The 15,000-nt window shown below is 62.7% G+C and overlaps 1 non-coding gene across 1 annotated transcript; it reads right to left on the bottom strand.

Moving 5' to 3' along the window:
• Positions 1-1,498: 1,498 nt before the first annotated feature.
• On the bottom strand, positions 1,499-3,313 carry LOC142792437 (small subunit ribosomal RNA). Its single transcript, XR_012890925.1, has one exon. It is a non-coding gene; the product is annotated as a small subunit ribosomal RNA (ribosomal RNA).
• Positions 3,314-15,000: the final 11,687 nt, after the last annotated feature.

The following is a 15,000-nucleotide window of genomic DNA, read 5'->3' as shown; positions in this document are numbered from 1 at the left end:
GGAGGCGTCGAAGCCGGTTCTCCAAGCCGGACCCGTAGGTATCGTTGTGTGCTCGCTCTCATTGGCCCGCCTAACCAGAAAATGCCTGCGGTACACCCATTTGGATAAGAGTGCACGCAGATGCGGGCCTCGACGGCTACACATTTCCTCGGGCGGCCGCCTCCCGGCCTCCGTGGAGCGCGGGATGCACGGTCCCATCGACAAGCCTCTCCCGTTTTTACCGTGGCGTCGCGGTTCACCACGGCAGGCGGGTCGGTCTCCTCCGCATAAAAAGGGGGACCCCCGCTTTTTGTTCCACGAAATCGCACAAGCTTTTTTCGCATCCACGGTTTGCCACCGCACACCAAAATGCCGATCCGGCTGCCTACTTTAGCCAACAGGTGGAGCCAGGCGCGCCGTACTTGCGCGGCACTTCCCACGTCCACCGAAGTCGGTGCCAAGGACCACTTTCGGCGCCGGAGCCGCGTACGAGCCTACTCGAGGCGGAAGAACGAAGCCAGCAAGGGCCTGGCCGCAAGTGCGTTCAATTGTCGGGACGTCCAAGTCCCTCGTTCTTCCGTGCTTCCTCTTTCGGCAAGTCGTTGCGGCACCTTCCCAAAGCGCGCAGACCCGCTAATCGCGACGAGCGCGACGTGGCCGTGCCGCCTTTCCCTCGGCAGCAAGCAAAACGCCTGGCAACGTCGACGCTCCCCTAACCGCGATCTCGCACCGTGTTTCGTGTGGCGAATTCAAAAGCCGGCCGGCGCTGCTGCAACCATTACGGTCGGTACGCATACGCCGCGGAGGGCGGGACGGTCATCGGAGCGTGCGGTTCCTCCATCGAGTACTGCGCACCTCGGCCGTCGCATCGCCGTGCCATGACCGGCCGCGCGTCAACGCGAACCGGTGCCAGCGAGATCCCTCGCCTGCAAGAACCGACCGGCAGCCTCCGTCACCCGAGGACGCGGAGGCGCTTGCCGCGGACGGCGGGACGGTATGCACTGGTGCACAGCGGACCCGTCACATCGCCAGTTCCTTGACCGACCGCCGACGCTTGTGCCGTTCCTCTCGTACTTGGCAGTCGCCGCGCGATTGTCGGGTCTCGTTCTTGCACGCTCGAACGGTCGGGAGGGCACTCGGCTGGCGTTTCGGGAACGCGCAGCCTCGCCTTCTACCGACGTAACCACGACTCGCCGTTCGCGCTCCGCCGCTCCTGTTTACAGTACTAGGCGGTCCCGCAGCGGTCGGGTCGCGCATTTCGAGCGCTTCGAGCCACGGTGCAGTGGCGGGTCGAAAGCCGACCTATGAGTGCGTTGCGCCGTTTGTACCCGCGTCCGCCACCTGGCCGACCGTCCAAGGTCGCGGTGTTGGCGTCCGCTGGGCGCAACAATTTGTCACGGGGTGCCGCTCCACATTCAGGCAGCCCCGTGGGGAAAAGCCGACCCCGCGTCCAAACGGGGTCAGCGGCAGAAAGTGTCGGGCGCAGACGCAGCTGAGGCGCTCACCCTTCACAATCCGTTAATGATCCTTCCGCAGGTTCACCTACGGAAACCTTGTTACGACTTTTACTTCCTCTAAATGATCAAGTTTGGTCATCTTTCCAACAGACCGGCGCAACCGAAAGGCCGCGCCGGACATCGGTCCGAAGACCTCACTAAATCATTCAATCGGTAGTAGCGACGGGCGGTGTGTACAAAGGGCAGGGACGTAATCAACGCGAGCTTATGACTCGCGCTTACTGGGAATTCCTCGTTCAAGGGGAACAATTGCAAGCCCCTATCCCAATCACGAAAGAAGTTCCACGGGTTACCCAGTCTTTTCAGACAGGGATAAAGACACGCTGCTTCCTTCAGTGTAGCGCGCGTGCGGCCCCGGACATCTAAGGGCATCACAGACCTGTTATTGCTCTGTTTCGTGCGGCTAGGAGCCGCTTGTCCCTCTAAGAAGGTTGTAAGGTGCTGGGAACCCCGCACCTATTTAATAGGCTAGAGTCTCGTTCGTTATCGGAATTAACCAGACAAATCGCTCCACCAACTAAGAACGGCCATGCACCACCATCCACCGAATCAAGAAAGAGCTCTCAATCTGTCAATCCTCCCAGTGTCCGGGCCGGGTAAGTTTTCCCGTGTTGAGTCAAATTAAGCCGCAGGCTCCACTCCTGGTGGTGCCCTTCCGTCAATTCCTTTAAGTTTCAGCTTTGCAACCATACTTCCCCCGGAACCCAAATACTTTGGTTTCCCGGAAGCTGCCCGCCGAGTCATTTGAGTAACTCAGGCGGATCGCTGGTTGGCATCGTTTATGGTCAGAACTAGGGCGGTATCTGATCGCCTTCGAACCTCTGACTTTCGTTCTTGATCAATGAAAACATTCTTGGCAAATGCTTTCGCAGTAGTTCGTCTTGCGACGGTCCAAGAATTTCACCTCTAGCGCCGCAATACGAATGCCCCCGTCCGTCCCTCTTAATCATTACCTCGTATTCCAAAAACCAACAGAACAGAAACGAGGTCTTGTTCTATTATTCCATGCAAGTTTATTCAGGCGACTCGCCTGCGTTGAGCACTCTAATTTTTTCAAAGTAAAAGCACCGGCCATCTCGAGGCACACAATGAAGTGCACCAAGAAAGAACCGGCATGATGTTCAGTCCGAGCCGTCGCATCGGGTAGATGCACTACTCGTCTGGAACTGAGATCCAACTACGAGCTTTTTAACCGCAGCAGCTTTAGTATACGCTATTGGAGCTGGAATTACCGCGGCTGCTGGCACCAGACTTGCCCTCCAATTGATCCTCGTTAAAGGATTTAGAGTGTACTCATTTCAATTACGGGGCCTCAAAAGAGTCCCGTATTGTTATTTTTCGTCACTACCTCCCCGTGCCGGGAGTGGGTAATTTGCGCGCCTGCTGCCTTCCTTGGATGTGGTAGCCGTTTCTCAGGCTCCCTCTCCGGAATCGAACCCTGATTCTCCGTTACCCGTAACAACCATGGTAAGCAAGTAACCTACCATCGAAAGTTGATAAGGCAGACACTTGAAAGAAACGTCGCCGGCTCGTGGCCATGCGATCAGCACAAAGTTATCCAGAGTCACCACACAATACGGGCCGAAACCCGATCGATCTTGGTCTAATAAAAGCACCCGTTACCCAAAGGGCTCCAGGCTCACTGCATGTATTAGCTCTAGAATTGCCACAGTTATCCAAGTAGGAAGAAACGATCTAAGGAACCATAACTGATTTAATGAGCCATTCGCGGTTTCGCCTTATTTCGGCATGTACTTAGACATGCATGGCTTAATCTTTGAGACAAGCATATGATTACTGGCAGGATCAACCAGGTAATCGTTCGACTGCGCGTCCGTCCTCGCCTTCGGCGGGCCGGACGCAGTCTGTGTGCGGCGGAGGCCACCTTCAGGCGCCCCAACACGCTTATTTTGCACTCCGAGATGACGGCGTTCGAGCTCGCTACGGCACAACCTTCCCGAAAGACGAGTGGGAGCCGTGCGGCAAGAAGCACGTTCATGCTCGCTCTTTTTCGTTGCATCGACTCGGTCGCGCCGTGCGGGTTGCCCAAGCCCGCTGCACTGTCGGTGGACCGGCCGGAACTAGCAACGGAGCCGAGACTGCAAAGCCGCCAGACGACGGGTCACGCCCGCGTCTTCGGCGCTTTCGCATCTGAATCGCCCGAGGACGACACGGAACACACCTCGATATCGTGGTAAAACGGCACCGTCCGACAACCAGCCCCTAACGCATCAAGCGGATGAGGCTGCAGACGACTGCCGTGGATTCCCCTGGAGCAGACCCGAGGACACGCTTGACGAGGCCGAAGCCCGCCGCATATCAGACACCCGGTCGCTTTCGCGTACGCCGCTCACGAGAACCCCCACATAATAGCAGCGATAAGTACCCAGACCTCCTTGGGCACTAATACGAGCGTACTCGAGAAAATTTCACCGCGGGTGTGCCCCGAAACGTGTGGCACGTTGAGCGTGCCACAAGTCTACGTCGCTCTCAAACCCGCCGAGGTCGTAGAATTTGCGACCCTACTCACGAAATTCCCACCGAGGATACGGCCGCAAACGTACCGCACCTTGGGTAGGCCACGAGTTTGTGCAACACTACGCTGACGGCACAGCACCGAGGTCGTGCGCGCACGCACGGGAAAATTCCGCCGCGGTTTCTGCCGAAAACGTGAGGCACCACGACTCTCCGCAAGTTCGCGTCGACTGCGAAAGACCGAAGTCGTGAACGACGTGTCCGCTACTCGCCGCCGACACGCTGGACACCAAACGTACAACGACTCGACGGCGTCGTAGAGGCCCACGACGCGGTTTTCCTTAACGACGTCTCGGCGTGGCACCGACAGGTTAGAACGGCCGACCAACGTTCCCTGTCCGCCGTTCGGCTCAGTCGAAGGGCTCGGCGACTTCGGCAACGCTGCGAAGCCGCACGGTGACGCACGCCATGTCCCCATTTTTTTTTTTTTCTTTCTGCGTCTGCCGGGGTGCCCCTATAATAGCAGCGATAAGCACCCAGACCGCCGTGGGTCGCTCGCCCCGGCTGACGTGGTTTTTCGTACTCCTGCGGCGGTCGCCGTCAAGCACGTCCAAATACGCTACTTTCGTGGGCGCATTCACGCTCTTTCGCTTCGCCGGAGTGCCAGCACTCACTCTGCCAAAAACGGCGAACATCCGAGCGGCGGTTCCCACTTTTGCGTCGGCGTCGCAAACCCCGCCCCGGCAGACGAGGTTTGCCGTACTCGTGCGACGGTGGCCGGCGGGCACGTCGAAAGACGCCGATATCGTGCGCGAATTGGCGCACCTTGGCTTCACCGGAGTGCTGCCACTGACTCCTCCAAAAACGGCGAAGATCCGAGCGGCGCTTCCCACTTTCGCATCGGCGTCCCGAACTCCGCCCCGGCTGACGCGGTTTACCGTACTCGTGCGACGGTCGCCGGCGAGCACGTGGAAAGACGCCGATATCGTGCCCGAATCGGCTCCGTTCGGCTTCGCCGGAGTGCCAGCACTGGCTCGGCGAAAGACGACGAACATCCGAGCGACGGTTCTCACTATTGCGTACGCGTCGCAAACCCCGCCCCGGCAGACGCACTTTGCCGTACTCGTGCGACGGTCGCCGGCGAGCACGTAGAAAGACGCCGATATCGTGCCGGAATCGGCCCCGTTTGGCTTCGCCGGAGTGCCAGCACTCACTCGGCCACAAACGGCGAACATCCGAGCGGCGGTTCCCACTTAGCCGTCGGCGTCCCGAACTCCGCCCCGGCAGACGCGGTTGCCGAGCTCGTGCGACTAGCGACCGCGAAGCCGTCTCGCGACGCCGCTTTCGTGCGCGGCTCCCACTGCGACCTGGGTCACCCGAGGTCGACGAGCAAGAAAGAATGTCGAAAAAAAATTTTTTTTTTTTTTGCGTCTGCCGGGGTGCCCCTATAATAGCAGCGATAAGCACCCAGACCGCCATGGGTCGCTCGCCCCGGCTGACGTGGTTTTTCGTTTTCCTGCGGTGGTCGTCGTCAAGCACGTCCAAACACGCCACTTTCGTGGGCGCATTCGCGCTCTTTCGCTTCGCCGGAGTGCCAGCACTCACTCTGCCAAAAACGGCGAACATCCTAGTGGCGGTTCCCACTTTTGCGTCGGCGTCGCCAACCCCGCCCCGGCATACGCGGTTTGCCGTACTCGTGCGGCGGTGGCCGGCGGGCACGTCGAAAGACACCGATATCGTGCGCGAGTCGATGCTTCTTGGTCTCGCAGGAGGGCCGCCACTCACTCCTGCAAAAACGGCGAAGATCCGAGCGGCGCTTCCCACTTTTTCGTCGGCATCGCAAACCTCGCCCCGGCAGACGCGCTTTGCCGTACTCGTGCGACGGTCGCCGGCGAGCACGTCGAAATACGCCGATATCGTGCCCGAATCGGCCCCGTTTCGCTTCGCCGGAGTGCCAGCACTCACTCGGCCAAAAACGGCGAACATCCGAGCAGCGGTACCCACTTAGCCGTCGGCATCCCGAACTCCGCGCCGGCTGACGCGGTTGCCGAGCTCGTGCGACTAGCGACCGCGAACGCGTCTCGCGACGCCGCTTTCGTGCGCGGCTCCCATTGCGACCTGGGTTACCCGAGCTCGACCAGCAAAAAAGAAGGTCGAAAAAAAATTTTTTTTTTCTGCGTCTGCCGGGGTGCCCCTATAATAGCAGCGATAAGCACCCAGACCGCCGTGGGTCGCTCGCCCCGGCTGACGTGGTTTTTCGTACTCCTGCAGCGGTCGCCGTCAAGCACGTCCAAATACGCCACTTTCGTGGGCGCTTTCGCGCTCTTTCGCGTCGCCGGTGTGCCAGCACTCACTCTGCCAAAAACGGCGAACATCCTAGTGGCGGTTCCCACTTTTGCGTCGGCGTCGCCAACCCCGCCCCGGCATACGCGGTTTGCCGTACTCGTGCGGCGGTGGCCGGCGGGCACGTCGAAAGACACCGATATCGTGCGCGAGTCGATGCTTCTTGGTCTCGCAGGAGGGCCGCCACTCACTCCTGCAAAAACGGCGAAGATCCGAGCGGCGCTTCCCACTTTTTCGTCGGCATCGCAAACCTCGCCCCGGCAGACGCGCTTTGCCGTACTCGTGCGACGGTCGCCGGCGAGCACGTCGAAATACGCCGATATCGTGCCCGAATCGGCCCCGTTTCGCTTCGCCGGAGTGCCAGCACTCACTCGGCCAAAAACGGCGAACATCCGAGCAGCGGTACCCACTTAGCCGTCGGCATCCCGAACTCCGCGCCGGCTGACGCGGTTGCCGAGCTCGTGCGACTAGCGACCGCGAACGCGTCTCGCGACGCCGCTTTCGTGCGCGGCTCCCATTGCGACCTGGGTTACCCGAGCTCGACCAGCAAAAAAGAAGGTCGAAAAAAAATTTTTTTTTTCTGCGTCTGCCGGGGTGCCCCTATAATAGCAGCGATAAGCACCCAGACCGCCGTGGGTCGCTCGCCCCGGCTGACGTGGTTTTTCGTACTCCTGCAGCGGTCGCCGTCAAGCACGTCCAAATACGCCACTTTCGTGGGCGCTTTCGCGCTCTTTCGCGTCGCCGGTGTGCCAGCACTCACTCTGCCAAAAACGGCCAACATCCGAGCGGCGGTTCCCACTTTTGCGTCGGCGTCGTAAACCCCGCCCCGGCAGACGCGGTTTGCCCTACTCGTTCGACGGTCGCCGGCGAGCGCGTCGAAAGACGCCGATATCGTGCGCTAATTGGCGCTCCTTGGCTTCTCCGGAGTGCCGCCACTCACTCCTCCAAAAACGGCGAAGATCCGAGCGGCGTTCTCCACTTTCGCATCGGCGTCCCGAACTCCGCCCGGGCTGACGCGGTTTACCGTACTCGTGCGACGGTCGCCGCCGGGCACGTCGAAAGACGCCGATATCGTGCCGTAATCGGCCCCGTTTGGCTTCGCCCGAGTGCCAGCACTCACTCGGCCAAAAACGGCGAACATCCGAGCAGCGTTTCCCACTTTCGCATCGGCGTCCCGAAGCCCGCCCCGGCAGACGCGGTTTGCCCTACTCGAGCGACGGTCGCCGGCGATCACGTCGAAAGGCGCCGAATTCGTGCACGAATCGATGCTTCTTGGTCTCGCAGGAGGGCCGCCACTCACTCCTGCAAAAACGGCGAAGATCCGAGTTGCGCTTCCCACTTTTTCGTCGGCGTCCCGAACTACGCCCCGGCTGACGCGGTTTACCGTACTCGTGCGACGGTCGCCGGCGGGCACTTCAAAATACGCCGATTTCGTGGGCGCATTCACGCTGTTTCGCTTCCCCGGAGTGCCAACACTCACTCTGCCGAAAGCGGCGATCATCCGAGCGGCGGTTCCCACTTTTGCGTCGGCTTCGCAAACGGCGCCCCGGCAGACGCGCTCGTGCGACGTACTCGTGCGACGGTCGCCGGCGAGCACGTCGAAAGACGCCGATATCGTGCTCGAATCGACCCCGTTTCGCTTCGCCGGAGTGCTGCCAGTCACGGCGCAGAGAACGGCGAACAAGTGTTTTTTTTTTTTTTTTCCTAGAATTTGTGTTATAGAAGGCACATTTGATATCGGACGATAATTTTCAACTTTATCACGCGCACCGATTTTCGTGTAGAGGTTTGCAAGTTTATGGGAATTTCTCCACTTGGAATAATGCGATTTAGTAGTACTACGAGAACTTCATGGATGTACTCAAGGGTACGGGGCAAGTCAGTTACGTCAACACCTGCAGATTTTTTACACTTCAAACTGAAAATTGTTGGTTGTGAGTCCTCGTGTGATATTAAAGGCCGATTCGCTAACACATAGAACAAAGAAAGAAAGGAAGAAAAAACGCCCGCGCTCGCTCAAGAAACCTGGGTTCGCAACAAGTGGCAACAACAAGCAACCGAGCGAGTGCGCCAAAACCCGTGGCGGCCGAACAAACGCGAAGTCCCAACCGCGTCAGCCGGGGCGGCACGGGACAGGAAAAATCACTTCAGCCGGGGCGGCGGGGCACCGAATAAACCTCGTCACCTCGTCGCAGGATAAAAGAGGAAACAAAAAGTCTAAACAGCGTCTGCTGGAGCGAATGCGTAATAAAACAACAACAACAACAAAAAAAAAACACCCGCGCTCAAGAAGTCTGCAATCCTCACAAAAGGCGACTGTGACCGAGCAGCGTCAGCCGGGGCCGTGCGGAAACGGAAAAACCGCGACTACCGGGGCGTCGAGGCACCGAAAAATCCACTTCAGCCGCGGCGAAAAAAAAAACAAAAAGAAAGACGGAGGGGGGGGGGGGAACCACGTCTGCCGGGGCGAAGGAAAAAAAAAAACGCGTCTGCCGGGGCGAGCCCGGGTGCGGCACCACCGGGAAAACTGTGGCAAACAGACATGGCGATCGAGTGAGTGGGCCGCCAGCCAGGCTCAGCCAAAAAGTGCAAAGTCCGAACTGCGTCAGCCGGGGCGGCAAAAACCGCGTCAGCCGGGGCGGCGCAAAAAACCGCGTCTGCCGGGGCGGCACGAAACCGCGTCAGCCGGGGCGGGGCGAAAACTGCGTCAGCCGGGGCGAAAAGAAAAAAAAAAACGCGTCTGCCGGGGCAAGCCCGGGTGCGGCACCACCGGGAAAACTGTGGCAAACAGACATGGCGATCGAGTGAGTGGGCCGCCAGCCAGGCACAGCCGAAAAGTGCAAAGTCCGAACCGTGTCAGCCGGGGCGACGCAAAAACCGCGTCAGCCGGGGCGGCGCGAAAACCGCGTCAGCCGGGGCGGCACGAAACCGCGTCAGCCGGGGCGGCGCGAAAACTGCGTCAGCCGGGGCGGCGCGAAAACCTCGTCAGCCGGGGCGAGCGAAAAGGGGGGGGGGGGAACCACGTCTGCCGGGGCGAAAGAAAAAAAAACGCGTCTGCCGGGGCGAGCCCGGGTGCGGCACCACCGGGAAGACTGTGGCAAACAGACATGGCGATCGAGTGAGTGGGCCGCCAGCCAGGCTCAGCCCAAAAAGTGCCAAGTCCGAACTGCGTCAGCCGGGGCGGCAAAAACCGCGTCAGCCGGGGCGGCGCGAAAACCGCGTCTGCCGGGGCGGCGCGAAAACTGCGTCTGCCGGGGCGAGCCCGGGTGCGGCACCACCGGGAAAACTGTGGCAAACAGACATGGCGATCGAGTGAGTGGGCCGCCAGCCAGGCACAGCCGAAAAGTGCTAAGTCCGAACTGCGTCTGCCGGGGCGGCACGAAACCGCGTCAGCCGGGGCGGCGCGAAAACCGCGTCTGCCGGGGCGGCACGAAACCGCGTCAGCCGGGGCGGCGCGAAAACTGCGTCAGCCGGGGCGAGCCCGGGTGCGGCACCACCGGGAAAACTGTGGCAAACAGACATGGCGATCGAGTGAGTGGGCCGCCAGCCAGGCACAGCCGAAAAGTGCTAAGTCCGAACTGCGTCTGCCGGGGCGGCACGAAACCGCGTCAGCCGGGGCGGCGCGAAAACCGCGTCTGCCGGGGCGGCACGAAACCGCGTCAGCCGGGGCGGCGCGAAAACTGCGTCAGCCGGGGCGAGCCCGGGTGCGGCACCACCGGGAAAACTGTGGCAAACAGACATGGCGATCGAGTGAGTGGGCCGCCAGCCAGGCACAGCCGAAAAGTGCTAAGTCCGAACTGCGTCAGCCGGGGCGGCAAAAACCGCGTCAGCCGGGGCGGCGCAAAAAACCGCGTCTGCCGGGGCGGCACGAAACCGCGTCAGCCGGGGCGGCGCGAAAACTGCGTCAGCCGGGGCGAAAGAAAAAAAAAAAACGCGTCTGCCGGGGCGAGCCCGGGTGCGGCACCACCGGGAAAACTGTGGCAAACAGACATGGCGATCGAGTGAGTGGGCCGCCAGCCAGGCACAGCCGAAAAGTGCTAAGTCCGAACTGCGTCTGCCGGGGCGGCACGAAACCGCGTCAGCCGGGGCGGCGCGAAAACCGCGTCTGCCGGGGCGGCACGAAACCGCGTCAGCCGGGGCGGCGCGAAAACTGCGTCAGCCGGGGCGAGCCCGGGTGCGGCACCACCGGGAAAACTGTGGCAAACAGACATGGCGATCGAGTGAGTGGGCCGCCAGCCAGGCACAGCCGAAAAGTGCTAAGTCCGAACTGCGTCTGCCGGGGCGGCACGAAACCGCGTCAGCCGGGGCGGCGCGAAAACCGCGTCTGCCGGGGCGGCACGAAACCGCGTCAGCCGGGGCGGCGCGAAAACTGCGTCAGCCGGGGCGAGCCCGGGTGCGGCACCACCGGGAAAACTGTGGCAAACAGACATGGCGATCGAGTGAGTGGGCCGCCAGCCAGGCACAGCCGAAAAGTGCAAAGTCCGAACCGTGTCAGCCGGGGCGACGCAAAAACCGCGTCAGCCGGGGCGGCGCGAAAACCGCGTCAGCCGGGGCGGCACGAAACCGCGTCAGCCGGGGCGGCGCGAAAACTGCGTCAGCCGGGGCGGCGCGAAAACCTCGTCAGCCGGGGCGAGCGAAAAGGGGGGGGGGGGAACCACGTCTGCCGGGGCGAAAGAAAAAAAAAACGCGTCTGCCGGGGCGAGCCCGGGTGCGGCACCACCGGGAAGACTGTGGCAAACAGACATGGCGATCGAGTGAGTGGGCCGCCAGCCAGGCTCAGCCCAAAAAGTGCCAAGTCCGAACTGCGTCAGCCGGGGCGGCAAAAACCGCGTCAGCCGGGGCGGCGCGAAAACCGCGTCTGCCGGGGCGGCGCGAAAACTGCGTCAGCCGGGGCGAGCCCGGGTGCGGCACCACCGGGAAAACTGTGGCTAACAGACATGGCGATCGAGTGAGTGGGCCACCAGCCAGGCTCAGCCAAAAAGTGCCAAGTCCGAACTGCGTCAGCCGGGGCGGCAAAAACCGCGTCAGCCGGGGCGGCGCAAAAAAACCGCGTCTGCCGGGGCGGCACGAAACCGCGTCAGCCGGGGCGGCGCGAAAACTGCGTCAGCCGGGGCGAAAGAAAAAAAAAAACGCGTCTGCCGGGGCGAGCCCGGGTGCGGCACCACCGGGAAAACTGTGGCAAACAGACATGGCGATCGAGTGAGTGGGCCGCCAGCCAGGCACAGCCGAAAAGTGCTAAGTCCGAACTGCATCTGCCGGGGCGGCACGAAACCGCGTCAGCCGGGGCGGCGCGAAAACCGCGTCTGCCGGGGCGGCACGAAACCGCGTCAGCCGGGGCGGCGCGAAAACTGCGTCAGCCGGGGCGAGCCCGGGTGCGGCACCACCGGGAAAACTGTGGCAAACAGACATGGCGATCGAGTGAGTGGGCCGCCAGCCAGGCACAGCCGAAAAGTGCTAAGTCCGAACTGCGTCTGCCGGGGCGGCACGAAACCGCGTCAGCCGGGGCGGCGCGAAAACCGCGTCTGCCGGGGCGGCACGAAACCGCGTCAGCCGGGGCGGCGCGAAAACTGCGTCAGCCGGGGCGAGCCCGGGTGCGGCACCACCGGGAAAACTGTGGCAAACAGACATGGCGATCGAGTGAGTGGGCCGCCAGCCAGGCACAGCCGAAAAGTGCTAAGTCCGAACTGCGTCAGCCGGGGCGGCAAAAACCGCGTCAGCCGGGGCGGCGCAAAAAACCGCGTCTGCCGGGGCGGCACGAAACCGCGTCAGCCGGGGCGGCGCGAAAACTGCGTCAGCCGGGGCGAAAGAAAAAAAAAACGCGTCTGCCGGGGCGAGCCCGGGTGCGGCACCACCGGGAAAACTGTGGCAAACAGACATGGCGATCGAGTGAGTGGGCCGCCAGCCAGGCACAGCCGAAAAGTGCTAAGTCCGAACTGCGTCTGCCGGGGCGGCACGAAACCGCGTCAGCCGGGGCGGCGCGAAAACCGCGTCTGCCGGGGCGGCACGAAACCGCGTCAGCCGGGGCGGCGCGAAAACTGCGTCAGCCGGGGCGAGCCCGGGTGCGGCACCACCGGGAAAACTGTGGCAAACAGACATGGCGATTGAGTGAGTGGGCCGCCAGCCAGGCACAGCCGAAAAGTGCTAAGTCCGAACTGCGTCTGCCGGGGCGGCACGAAACCGCGTCAGCCGGGGCGGCGCGAAAACCGCGTCTGCCGGGGCGGCACGAAACCGCGTCAGCCGGGGCGGCGCGAAAACTGCGTCAGCCGGGGCGAGCCCGGGTGCGGCACCACCGGGAAAACTGTGGCAAACAGACATGGCGATCGAGTGAGTGGGCCGCCAGCCAGGCACAGCCGAAAAGTGCTAAGTCCGAACTGCGTCTGCCGGGGCGGCACGAAACCGCGTCAGCCGGGGCGGCGCGAAAACCGCGTCTGCCGGGGCGGCACGAAACCGCGTCAGCCGGGGCGGCGCGAAAACTGCGTCAGCCGGGGCGAGCCCGGGTGCGGCACCACCGGGAAAACTGTGGCAAACAGACATGGCGATCGAGTGAGTGGGCCGCCAGCCAGGCACAGCCGAAAAGTGCAAAGTCCGAACCGTGTCAGCCGGGGCGACGCAAAAACCGCGTCAGCCGGGGCGGCGCGAAAACCGCGTCTGCCGGGGCGGCACGAAACCGCGTCAGCCGGGGCGGCGCGAAAACTGCGTCAGCCGGGGCGAGCCCGGGTGCGGCACCACCGGGAAAACTGTGGCAAACAGACATGGCGATCGAGTGAGTGGGCCGCCAGCCAGGCACAGCCGAAAAGTGCTAAGTCCGAACTGCGTCAGCCGGGGCGGCAAAAACCGCGTCAGCCGGGGCGGCGCAAAAAACCGCGTCTGCCGGGGCGGCACGAAACCGCGTCAGCCGGGGCGGCGCGAAAACTGCGTCAGCCGGGGCGAAAGAAAAAAAAAAAACGCGTCTGCCGGGGCGAGCCCGGGTGCGGCACCACCGGGAAAACTGTGGCAAACAGACATGGCGATCGAGTGAGTGGGCCGCCAGCCAGGCACAGCCGAAAAGTGCTAAGTCCGAACTGCGTCTGCCGGGGCGGCACGAAACCGCGTCAGCCGGGGCGGCGCGAAAACCGCGTCTGCCGGGGCGGCACGAAACCGCGTCAGCCGGGGCGGCGCGAAAACTGCGTCAGCCGGGGCGAGCCCGGGTGCGGCACCACCGGGAAAACTGTGGCAAACAGACATGGCGATTGAGTGAGTGGGCCGCCAGCCAGGCACAGCCGAAAAGTGCTAAGTCCGAACTGCGTCTGCCGGGGCGGCACGAAACCGCGTCAGCCGGGGCGGCGCGAAAACCGCGTCTGCCGGGGCGGCACGAAACCGCGTCAGCCGGGGCGGCGCGAAAACTGCGTCAGCCGGGGCGAGCCCGGGTGCGGCACCACCGGGAAAACTGTGGCAAACAGACATGGCGATCGAGTGAGTGGGCCGCCAGCCAGGCACAGCCGAAAAGTGCTAAGTCCGAACTGCGTCTGCCGGGGCGGCACGAAACCGCGTCAGCCGGGGCGGCGCGAAAACCGCGTCTGCCGGGGCGGCACGAAACCGCGTCAGCCGGGGCGGCGCGAAAACTGCGTCAGCCGGGGCGAGCCCGGGTGCGGCACCACCGGGAAAACTGTGGCAAACAGACATGGCGATCGAGTGAGTGGGCCGCCAGCCAGGCACAGCCGAAAAGTGCTAAGTCCGAACTGCGTCAGCCGGGGCGGCAAAAACCGCGTCAGCCGGGGCGGCGCAAAAAACCGCGTCTGCCGGGGCGGCACGAAACCGCGTCAGCCGGGGCGGCGCGAAAACTGCGTCAGCCGGGGCGAAAGAAAAAAAAAACGCGTCTGCCGGGGCGAGCCCGGGTGCGGCACCACCGGGAAAACTGTGGCAAACAGACATGGCGATCGAGTGAGTGGGCCGCCAGCCAGGCACAGCCGAAAAGTGCTAAGTCCGAACTGCGTCTGCCGGGGCGGCACGAAACCGCGTCAGCCGGGGCGGCGCGAAAACCGCGTCTGCCGGGGCGGCACGAAACCGCGTCAGCCGGGGCGGCGCGAAAACTGCGTCAGCCGGGGCGAGCCCGGGTGCGGCACCACCGGGAAAACTGTGGCAAACAGACATGGCGATTGAGTGAGTGGGCCGCCAGCCAGGCACAGCCGAAAAGTGCTAAGTCCGAACTGCGTCTGCCGGGGCGGCACGAAACCGCGTCAGCCGGGGCGGCGCGAAAACCGCGTCTGCCGGGGCGGCACGAAACCGCGTCAGCCGGGGCGGCGCGAAAACTGCGTCAGCCGGGGCGAGCCCGGGTGCGGCACCACCGGGAAAACTGTGGCAAACAGACATGGCGATCGAGTGAGTGGGCCGCCAGCCAGGCACAGCCGAAAAGTGCTAAGTCCGAACTGCGTCAGCCGGGGCGGCAAAAACCGCGTCAGCCGGGGCGGCGCAAAAACCGCGTCTGCCGGGGCGAAATAAAAAAAAAAAACAAAGAAAAAAGCCCGCGCTTAATCAAAAGAAAACAAAGAAAAAAGCTTGCGCTTAATCAAAAGAAAACAAACAAAAAAAGTTCGCGCTTAAGCCTGGCGGTGGAACCACCGGGGCAAACAGACCTGGCGATCGAGTGAGTGGGCCGCCAGCCGGGGTGAGCCAAAAAGTGCAAAGTCCGAACCGCGTCAGCCGGGGC

Source organism: Rhipicephalus microplus, unplaced genomic scaffold, assembly GCF_043290135.1.
Source record: "Rhipicephalus microplus isolate Deutch F79 unplaced genomic scaffold, USDA_Rmic scaffold_219, whole genome shotgun sequence".
NCBI lineage: Eukaryota > Metazoa > Arthropoda > Arachnida > Ixodida > Ixodidae > Rhipicephalus > Rhipicephalus microplus.
The sequence above is the reverse complement of the archived record's forward strand: the minus strand, read 5'-3'. Positions and strand labels throughout refer to the sequence as shown.